Below are 11216 nucleotides of genomic sequence, written 5' to 3'. Positions count from 1 at the left end.
GTGAGAAATAAGCACAAAAACTAAGATTTCGGTGAGCATCTTTGAAAGGAAAAATTGATGGACTTTCATGTGACGGTCCAGGAATCCGGGGGCCTGGATTCTGACGTCACCACATAAAACCCATTTTTAAACACTTTTGAAATCCTGTATTTTTTTTTCATTTTAAAAGATAATGAAAATCAAAAGAATTTAAAACCGGAAAATATTTGAAAAAGAGCATAAATCAAATGATTTCAAAACCTGATTTTGTAACTTGAAATCCATAATAGGAGAATTTCAAGAGAACATTTAACTTAAATAAAAGATTTCAAAGAGAACATTTAAACCCCCCAAAACAACAGGATCGCATCCAGGTTACAGTATTGAAATTAGAATCTACCACTATTATTACACAACATCTCTTACCAAATCAGATCATCTTCGATAAGAAGAATCACTGTCAACTATTCCAGCTTGCACCAACCTCATCAACTTTTCTGAACACTCCTCGACCACTGGATCCTCAACTCTGTCTCCTCGCCTAGCATTAGCCTTACTCACAATCTCAATCAATCATCTCATCTTTAAGCCTTTCTGAAATGGTTAGAAAGGAATAGCAAGGGTGAGCAACAATGCTCAGCAAGTAATAATAAACAATGATAGTTCTGAAATGATATAATAGAAGTTCACGAGTTCAAGATATAAAAGGATTCAACCTGAGTTCATGAGTTCATGGTATTGTATAGAATGATTTACAATACCTTGCAGCATTTAAACTGAGAAATTCAATCTTTCCAAAGAATTATTGAATTGGACTATCACATTTTAATTAAAACCAAGGTTAGGCAGCTGATCAGTTCCACACTAACCCCGAGCAGGCCCCGCCATGCTCTATTACTGGATCCAAGGCACTCATTGGCCTAACATGACCACGAATCTGGTCCACAGGTTTATATAAAAACAATAATCCAATTCTCTAATTCAATTCAAGAAGCCAATGTAAATTAACAGAACATCATCATAAATATCATCAACAACAGAATAATTCCAATTCAAACTTTGATAATAATCTATTCATAAATCATGATCCATCATTTCATAAATCACAGTTCAGGAAATCCTCAACTATTCAGTATCCTCCATTATCGGCTAAGCAACTGAATTTAGCCTGCTAAACCAGCATGACAATGGCGGGTTGAATAATCAAGAAGATCCCAATTCATTCAAAGCTCTAACTATCACTGAGCAACACATGCTTCAATGACAATCTGAACTTCGAATTAATTTGTAAAACGGAAATTCTTTAGAAACTTGAAGATTAGAAAGAATGGTTCAGAATACTCGCACTTTCGAACATTGAAAAGAAAGGTATGAATACTTGAAACATATACCAAAGGAATGGATCAGAATATTTGCAATATATCCAAGGGAAAGGTTTAGGATACTTGCCTTAAATCTGACTCCAGTCTCACATCTCTATCTCATCTTTCAACTTTCACAATCTATGCATCTCGAAATCTCTAGACCATCTCTAGCTATACTCTATTCGCCACTTCGCTTCGCTTACTCGATTCATCCCTTATTCGCTTTGTAACACCACGTGACTTTCTGAACGTCTTCGGGCATACACGTCTCGTCCAAATCCTTTACGAGAATAAGATAACACTATAATCACTAAACAATCGATCGCATATACATATCACGTATTTCGATACCCACTTATGTAACCCTTTAAACCTATCACATATCACTTAACACATAATCATGCTTTGACTCTAATATATAGTCAAGTCATATTTCACATAACATATTACCAATCACTTATCATATGAATCCTATCGAAAATCCGACATCGTCTCGTCTATTTATTAGACTATCCACCTGTTGTCCTATCTCAATCAACAATCAACCAACAAGATCCAATCACTATAATCCATATATTCTTATCCAATATCAATCAACTCACGACACTATGTCATCCAAATCATTTATCACACGCATATACTATCATGAATAAACATGTATATCACGTAGTCATCAATTAATAGCAATCAAATAACATATAATCACATTGTGCATATTAAACAACGTATAGTCACCTTCTAGACTCGATCATATTATCTTGCCATATTAAAATAGACTCCATGAGCTTTCATCTCTCTTTCGTTTCACTCGATTTCGGCTTACGGATCAAAAGATATGATCCAAATTGTTTCCTACTTCCTCTATCAACACATAATACATCACTCTAATAACACACATCACATAACACATAAGATTTCCCATCCCGACTAATGTCAAATCGAGTCTCGGGTTTAAAATGATTTTTCGGGAATTTTCCAGAATTTTTAAACACTTTTCGGAATTAAAATCGATAAAAGAATCACTTTTCGGATAAATAATCAAGTCCCAAATACTTGAAATTGGACTTGAAATCATTCATAACCAATTATCGAGCCTTGAAAATAATTTGGAAAAATATTTTAAAGCTCGAAACCATTTTTCGGAATTTTTAAATCAAAAAGGATAATTAAATCCAATTAATTAACCAATTAAAATCAATTAATAATTAATTAAAATAATTAATCAATTAACTTTTAAATTAATTGACCAATTACAATAATTAATTACTAATTAAAAGTAATTAATAAACTAATTTAGATTTATTTTTGAATAAACAAATAATTAAAAACTATATTTTGGAATTTAAAATAATTAAATAAAACAATTTTAGAAAATTAAATCAAAAGGTTTATTTTGTAAACTTTTGAAAGTCTTTAAAACTCCAAGGTTTAAAATATAAACTTTGGAAACTTAAACAGGGGCTGATTTGAAAGTTTAGAAAACTGGGGGTTAGTTTTGTAAAACTCGAAAGCCGGAGGTTTGATTTACAAAAACGAAAAGTCCAAGGACTGAACTTCATCATTTCCAAAACATGGGGGGGCTAAACTGTAATTTGGCCAGGCCGCCGCCCCCCGACGTCGACCTCGCCGGAGATGGCCGTACAGGCCACCGTTCTTTACCAAACGCTCCAGATACCTCAAACACACTACAACAAATCCATTCATGATCTAAGAATCAACAAAAAGCTTGCCAATCAGCTGGAAAAACCGATCGAAGTTGCCGCCGCCGAATTTCTTGAAAACTCCGGCGAGGCTTAACCACAACTCCTCCATTCAATCTAAATACACAAACTTATTCCCCTCAACTCGCTCTACCTGATGGTGCTATCAACATACGCCCAGAATCAATGGACTAAAAATCCCCAAAACGAATTGAAAAGCTTCAAGCAATTTCCCAGAAATTCAAGAACATCCATCAAGAATCAAACAGCTTTTTCTATACGTTTCCGGACCCCAAATTAAACATATAATATACCAAAACGACGAGAAAAACACGTACTACAACATGGTATCATCAAAATAGTCAAACAATCACATTTTCAAAAATCCACTATTTAAATCTTAATAACTCGAATTTTAAAACTTCAATTACTCCTTACCTGTGAATCTCATGTTGTTTTTTGATTGCAGATATAGGTTCTACTCTTCGATACCTTCGATTTGACTATTCGCACGCTTGATTCTGACTCCAATAACACCTTCAAATCTTCGTTTGATTATGAAGAACACGAAGAACACCGCTCGGTTTCTCTCGGTATTCGTGCAGAGAAACTGGTGAAAATGATTTCTACGGTGAAAATAAGCTCTAGAAAGGTCTATTTATATTTACAAATAATTGGTACCCCTTTGGATCGTTTATGACATGAAAATACGTATTTAATAGCTTTATATAATAAAGCGGGGTCCAATCGGTACTGGTTTTCGAGATAATCATCAAAACGGGGCTTTTTAATCAGTCATTAGTATGCGGGTCCCACTGCAATTATTACAAGATAAGAATTAATATAATAATCAAAATATCTAGTTTCACGCTTATCGAGACAAACTGGATAATTATCAACAATTCAAATACCCGCAAAACTCCGCCGGACCGACTCCGGGAAAAACCGTACTCCGGATCGAAAAAGTCAAAACACGAAAAATGTCCGGAATATTCAAATTAGGCTAAAGGTGAGTTTTGTTGAAACTTTCGGGAAGAAAAATCGCTAAACCGTTACGAGTGGACGATTTTACGGAAATCAACCGATCAATAATTAAATATAAATATACGCAATTAAATCCGTAAATCAATTATAAAATCATCTAAAATTCCATAAATCGATATGAAAATATCCAAATAAACTATATTTTCTCCTGAGCATATAGAAATTGAAATCTCTCAAATACTAACACATAAGAGCGGTCAATTCAATAAATCAGATAACACCAAATTCATAAAATTCATATAATAATCCCATAATATTTAAAAATAATTATAGGTACTCAGACAAACCAATTCACCAATATCACATAATCACATAACACATATATTCACATAATAATCATCTAAAATTTTCGAAACAATATATGAAAATCAGTTTTAAAAAATATAATCATTTATCAATAACACAATAACCCGGGGTTTAGTATAAAATTTTGAAAACTCCTTAAACTGGAATAAAATATTAAATCTTATTCCCTTCTTTAAAGAAAAATCACTTTTAATACTAATAAAAATATTTTTAAAAAATCCGGGTCATTACAATCTACCCTCCTTATAGGGATTCCGTCCTCGGAATCAGAGAAAGAAGGAGGATGCAATATTTGTAAAATCCATATTAATCCACAAAACAGGTATAATCATATAAAGCTATTCACATAATCAATTCACTTCTCAACTAAAGCCAACAATAATATTTAGACAGATAGATTTATAACAATCAAGTCTAAATTTAAAAAATATGGGATATTACATTCTACCCCCTTATAAGGATTCCGTCCTCGGAATCCCCCGAAGAAAACTAAAACGTACACACTTCGTAATATCGTATCGTCATCCATCTTTTGATCAACCTTGGCATACCTTTAGCTTTTAAAAATACAGGAGAATCAAAACTTTCACAATTGCCAAATTCGTTTTCCCAAGAATCAATCTTTGGGAATTTTGGAGGAACAAAATGCTTTCAAAGTAGGTCACATTGGAATACAAGAGTGACTGGGAGATCAATACGATCAAATGAACTTAATGTTGCGTGTCTATATTAGACACTACTAAAGGTTGCTAACCTTCTTGTAATCACAACACACACAAGTGATGGCGTCCCATCCAACTCCTATCACACAGACAGGTATACCTTGTGTCCCCTATAAATAGAGTTGTTCATCCCAATCAAATGGAAAGAATCCAAGAAATCTCAAAGAGCATCAAGAAATGTTAAGGATTATCGAGGAATATTTTAAGGAACATCGAAAAGATATCAAGGAATATCAAAGAATGTCAAAGAATATCAACGAATATCAACGGATATCAAAATATCAAAGAACATCATGGGATATCCAAGAAGATGAAATAATATCAAGGACTGTCAAGAAATGTCAAACAATATCAAAGAACATCACTGTCTCTTCACAACAATCCTTTATCACACATCTTTGTCTTCCAACTCATACCAATCATCAATATCAATGTCATCTTAGAATTTGAGAAATTGAAGATCTCATTTATCAAAACTTTTGTAGAAAAGATATCATAATAATATCTCACTGATGAGAAAACAATCAAAAGAATCTTTAGTTGAAGAGAGGTATTGCCAAGGTCTTCTCAGATTTCGACTCTACTTCAATAAATCGTTGTTCGACGTAAGTCTTCTTCTCAACGTTCCCGATAATCAATCGATTTGACTCGTATTAGCCTCGTAAAATATCATCGTAGACGTTATCGTCCGTAATAACTCTGGCCCATGTAGTTTACATTCTTCTACTTTATCCCAGTTGCCTTTGAAATCCATAGCACAAACACGTAGCGTATCTTCTATTTTCTGACTCGTCAACCTGTGGGTTATGGGCCCACCTTGTCCCGCTTAACTTAAAGCGTAGTCGTCGAGAATTAACATTCTAACTTACTCGCAAATATCGCTTCTAATAACCTGACTCAACTTCACTTACTCTCTATCATGCACTTCTCATCTATCAACCTCTATCTACAAATCTCTTCTTCTAATCCAACACAACTCATACTCTACACTTACTCTTCATATCTTCACTCAAAACAATATACATCTTCCAAATATCTGACATGGTCAACATACTATGAACCATGCATTTATATCATCCTCAAATCAATATGATAATCCGGTTTCAAATATGCAGTATAGTCAGAATACTCTGAACTCTGCATTTTCACCATCCTCAACTCAATCATTCACTATCAAACTCTTCTATATAGGTCTAATACTGACCTTTCCCATAATTCACCATCTCAATTAATCAACATACTAGAAATCATATGTCTAAACTTAAGAATCCTAATCTCTTTAGATATCCACACTTAACTTGATCATCTAACTAAACTCTATGCTTCACTCACATCTCTAGACTATTCCTAAATAGTCCGACCATACCTCTATGTGAGGTTACACCACATTCTTCTCTAGAAAACCTATAACTATGATCTATATTCTAATTTCAAATACTTATAACCTGTTGCTCTGATACCAACTGTGACGGTCCAGGAATCCGGGGGCCTGGATTCTGACGTCACCACATAAAACCCATTTTTAAACACTTTTGAAATCCTGTATTTTTTTTTCATTTTAAAAGATAATGAAAATCAAAAGAATTTAAAACCGGAAAATATTTGAAAAAGAGCATAAATCAAATGATTTCAAAACCTGATTTTGTAACTTGAAATCCATAATAGGAGAATTTCAAGAGAACATTTAACTTAAATAAAAGATTTCAAAGAGAACATTTAAACCCCCCAAAACAACAGGATCGCATCCAGGTTACAGTATTGAAATTAGAATCTACCACTATTATTACACAACATCTCTTACCAAATCAGATCATCTTCGATAAGAAGAATCACTGTCAACTATTCCAGCTTGCACCAACCTCATCAACTTTTCTGAACACTCCTCGACCACTGGATCCTCAACTCTGTCTCCTCGCCTAGCATTAGCCTTACTCACAATCTCAATCAATCATCTCATCTTTAAGCCTTTCTGAAATGGTTAGAAAGGAATAGCAAGGGTGAGCAACAATGCTCAGCAAGTAATAATAAACAATGATAGTTCTGAAATGATATAATAGAAGTTCACGAGTTCAAGATATAAAAGGATTCAACCTGAGTTCATGAGTTCATGGTATTGTATAGAATGATTTACAATACCTTGCAGCATTTAAACTGAGAAATTCAATCTTTCCAAAGAATTATTGAATTGGACTATCACATTTTAATTAAAACCAAGGTTAGGCAGCTGATCAGTTCCACACTAACCCCGAGCAGGCCCCGCCATGCTCTATTACTGGATCCAAGGCACTCATTGGCCTAACATGACCACGAATCTGGTCCACAGGTTTATATAAAAACAATAATCCAATTCTCTAATTCAATTCAAGAAGCCAATGTAAATTAACAGAACATCATCATAAATATCATCAACAACAGAATAATTCCAATTCAAACTTTGATAATAATCTATTCATAAATCATGATCCATCATTTCATAAATCACAGTTCAGGAAATCCTCAACTATTCAGTATCCTCCATTATCGGCTAAGCAACTGAATTTAGCCTGCTAAACCAGCATGACAATGGCGGGTTGAATAATCAAGAAGATCCCAATTCATTCAAAGCTCTAACTATCACTGAGCAACACATGCTTCAATGACAATCTGAACTTCGAATTAATTTGTAAAACGGAAATTCTTTAGAAACTTGAAGATTAGAAAGAATGGTTCAGAATACTCGCACTTTCGAACATTGAAAAGAAAGGTATGAATACTTGAAACATATACCAAAGGAATGGATCAGAATATTTGCAATATATCCAAGGGAAAGGTTTAGGATACTTGCCTTAAATCTGACTCCAGTCTCACATCTCTATCTCATCTTTCAACTTTCACAATCTATGCATCTCGAAATCTCTAGACCATCTCTAGCTATACTCTATTCGCCACTTCGCTTCGCTTACTCGATTCATCCCTTATTCGCTTTGTAACACCACGTGACTTTCTGAACGTCTTCGGGCATACACGTCTCGTCCAAATCCTTTACGAGAATAAGATAACACTATAATCACTAAACAATCGATCGCATATACATATCACGTATTTCGATACCCACTTATGTAACCCTTTAAACCTATCACATATCACTTAACACATAATCATGCTTTGACTCTAATATATAGTCAAGTCATATTTCACATAACATATTACCAATCACTTATCATATGAATCCTATCGAAAATCCGACATCGTCTCGTCTATTTATTAGACTATCCACCTGTTGTCCTATCTCAATCAACAATCAACCAACAAGATCCAATCACTATAATCCATATATTCTTATCCAATATCAATCAACTCACGACACTATGTCATCCAAATCATTTATCACACGCATATACTATCATGAATAAACATGTATATCACGTAGTCATCAATTAATAGCAATCAAATAACATATAATCACATTGTGCATATTAAACAACGTATAGTCACCTTCTAGACTCGATCATATTATCTTGCCATATTAAAATAGACTCCATGAGCTTTCATCTCTCTTTCGTTTCACTCGATTTCGGCTTACGGATCAAAAGATATGATCCAAATTGTTTCCTACTTCCTCTATCAACACATAATACATCACTCTAATAACACACATCACATAACACATAAGATTTCCCATCCCGACTAATGTCAAATCGAGTCTCGGGTTTAAAATGATTTTTCGGGAATTTTCCAGAATTTTTAAACACTTTTCGGAATTAAAATCGATAAAAGAATCACTTTTCGGATAAATAATCAAGTCCCAAATACTTGAAATTGGACTTGAAATCATTCATAACCAATTATCGAGCCTTGAAAATAATTTGGAAAAATATTTTAAAGCTCGAAACCATTTTTCGGAATTTTTAAATCAAAAAGGATAATTAAATCCAATTAATTAACCAATTAAAATCAATTAATAATTAATTAAAATAATTAATCAATTAACTTTTAAATTAATTGACCAATTACAATAATTAATTACTAATTAAAAGTAATTAATAAACTAATTTAGATTTATTTTTGAATAAACAAATAATTAAAAACTATATTTTGGAATTTAAAATAATTAAATAAAACAATTTTAGAAAATTAAATCAAAAGGTTTATTTTGTAAACTTTTGAAAGTCTTTAAAACTCCAAGGTTTAAAATATAAACTTTGGAAACTTAAACAGGGGCTGATTTGAAAGTTTAGAAAACTGGGGGTTAGTTTTGTAAAACTCGAAAGCCGGAGGTTTGATTTACAAAAACGAAAAGTCCAAGGACTGAACTTCATCATTTCCAAAACATGGGGGGGCTAAACTGTAATTTGGCCAGGCCGCCGCCCCCCGACGTCGACCTCGCCGGAGATGGCCGTACAGGCCACCGTTCTTTACCAAACGCTCCAGATACCTCAAACACACTACAACAAATCCATTCATGATCTAAGAATCAACAAAAAGCTTGCCAATCAGCTGGAAAAACCGATCGAAGTTGCCGCCGCCGAATTTCTTGAAAACTCCGGCGAGGCTTAACCACAACTCCTCCATTCAATCTAAATACACAAACTTATTCCCCTCAACTCGCTCTACCTGATGGTGCTATCAACATACGCCCAGAATCAATGGACTAAAAATCCCCAAAACGAATTGAAAAGCTTCAAGCAATTTCCCAGAAATTCAAGAACATCCATCAAGAATCAAACAGCTTTTTCTATACGTTTCCGGACCCCAAATTAAACATATAATATACCAAAACGACGAGAAAAACACGTACTACAACATGGTATCATCAAAATAGTCAAACAATCACATTTTCAAAAATCCACTATTTAAATCTTAATAACTCGAATTTTAAAACTTCAATTACTCCTTACCTGTGAATCTCATGTTGTTTTTTGATTGCAGATATAGGTTCTACTCTTCGATACCTTCGATTTGACTATTCGCACGCTTGATTCTGACTCCAATAACACCTTCAAATCTTCGTTTGATTATGAAGAACACGAAGAACACCGCTCGGTTTCTCTCGGTATTCGTGCAGAGAAACTGGTGAAAATGATTTCTACGGTGAAAATAAGCTCTAGAAAGGTCTATTTATATTTACAAATAATTGGTACCCCTTTGGATCGTTTATGACATGAAAATACGTATTTAATAGCTTTATATAATAAAGCGGGGTCCAATCGGTACTGGTTTTCGAGATAATCATCAAAACGGGGCTTTTTAATCAGTCATTAGTATGCGGGTCCCACTGCAATTATTACAAGATAAGAATTAATATAATAATCAAAATATCTAGTTTCACGCTTATCGAGACAAACTGGATAATTATCAACAATTCAAATACCCGCAAAACTCCGCCGGATCGACTCCGGGAAAAACCGTACTCCGGATCGAAAAAGTCAAAACACGAAAAATGTCCGGAATATTCAAATTAGGCTAAAGGTGAGTTTTGTTGAAACTTTCGGGAAGAAAAATCGCTAAACCGTTACGAGTGGACGATTTTACGGAAATCAACCGATCAATAATTAAATATAAATATACGCAATTAAATCCGTAAATCAATTATAAAATCATCTAAAATTCCATAAATCGATATGAAAATATCCAAATAAACTATATTTTCTCCTGAGCATATAGAAATTGAAATCTCTCAAATACTAACACATAAGAGCGGTCAATTCAATAAATCAGATAACACCAAATTCATAAAATTCATATAATAATCCCATAATATTTAAAAATAATTATAGGTACTCAGACAAACCAATTCACCAATATCACATAATCACATAACACATATATTCACATAATAATCATCTAAAATTTTCGAAACAATATATGAAAATCAGTTTTAAAAAATATAATCATTTATCAATAACACAATAACCCGGGGTTTAGTATAAAATTTTGAAAACTCCTTAAACTGGAATAAAATATTAAATCTTATTCCCTTCTTTAAAGAAAAATCACTTTTAATACTAATAAAAATATTTTTAAAAAATCCGGGTCATTACATTTCAACATGGACTATGTTATTTTTTTTAAATTCTAAAAAGTGACTTATAAAGAGATTACAATATTTTGAAGAACATGAA

The 11216-nt window shown here is 33.2% G+C and overlaps 2 long non-coding RNA genes across 2 annotated transcripts; both read right to left on the bottom strand.

Annotated features, from left to right (window-relative positions):
• Positions 1-274: 274 nt before the first annotated feature.
• Positions 275-4354, bottom strand: LOC135148242 (uncharacterized). Its single transcript, XR_010286187.1, has 2 exons — positions 3482-4354; positions 275-1623 (listed from the first exon to the last, which is right to left on the bottom strand). It is a non-coding gene; the product is annotated as an uncharacterized LOC135148242 (long non-coding RNA).
• A 2431-nt stretch (positions 4355-6785) lies between these two features.
• LOC135148221 (uncharacterized) lies at positions 6786-10865 on the bottom strand. Its single transcript, XR_010286153.1, has 2 exons — positions 9993-10865; positions 6786-8134 (listed from the first exon to the last, which is right to left on the bottom strand). It is a non-coding gene; the product is annotated as an uncharacterized LOC135148221 (long non-coding RNA).
• Positions 10866-11216: the final 351 nt, after the last annotated feature.

Source organism: Daucus carota, chromosome 8, assembly GCF_001625215.2.
Source record: "Daucus carota subsp. sativus chromosome 8, DH1 v3.0, whole genome shotgun sequence".
Lineage (NCBI taxonomy): Eukaryota > Viridiplantae > Streptophyta > Magnoliopsida > Apiales > Apiaceae > Daucus > Daucus carota.
The sequence above is the reverse complement of the archived record's forward strand: the minus strand, read 5'-3'. Positions and strand labels throughout refer to the sequence as shown.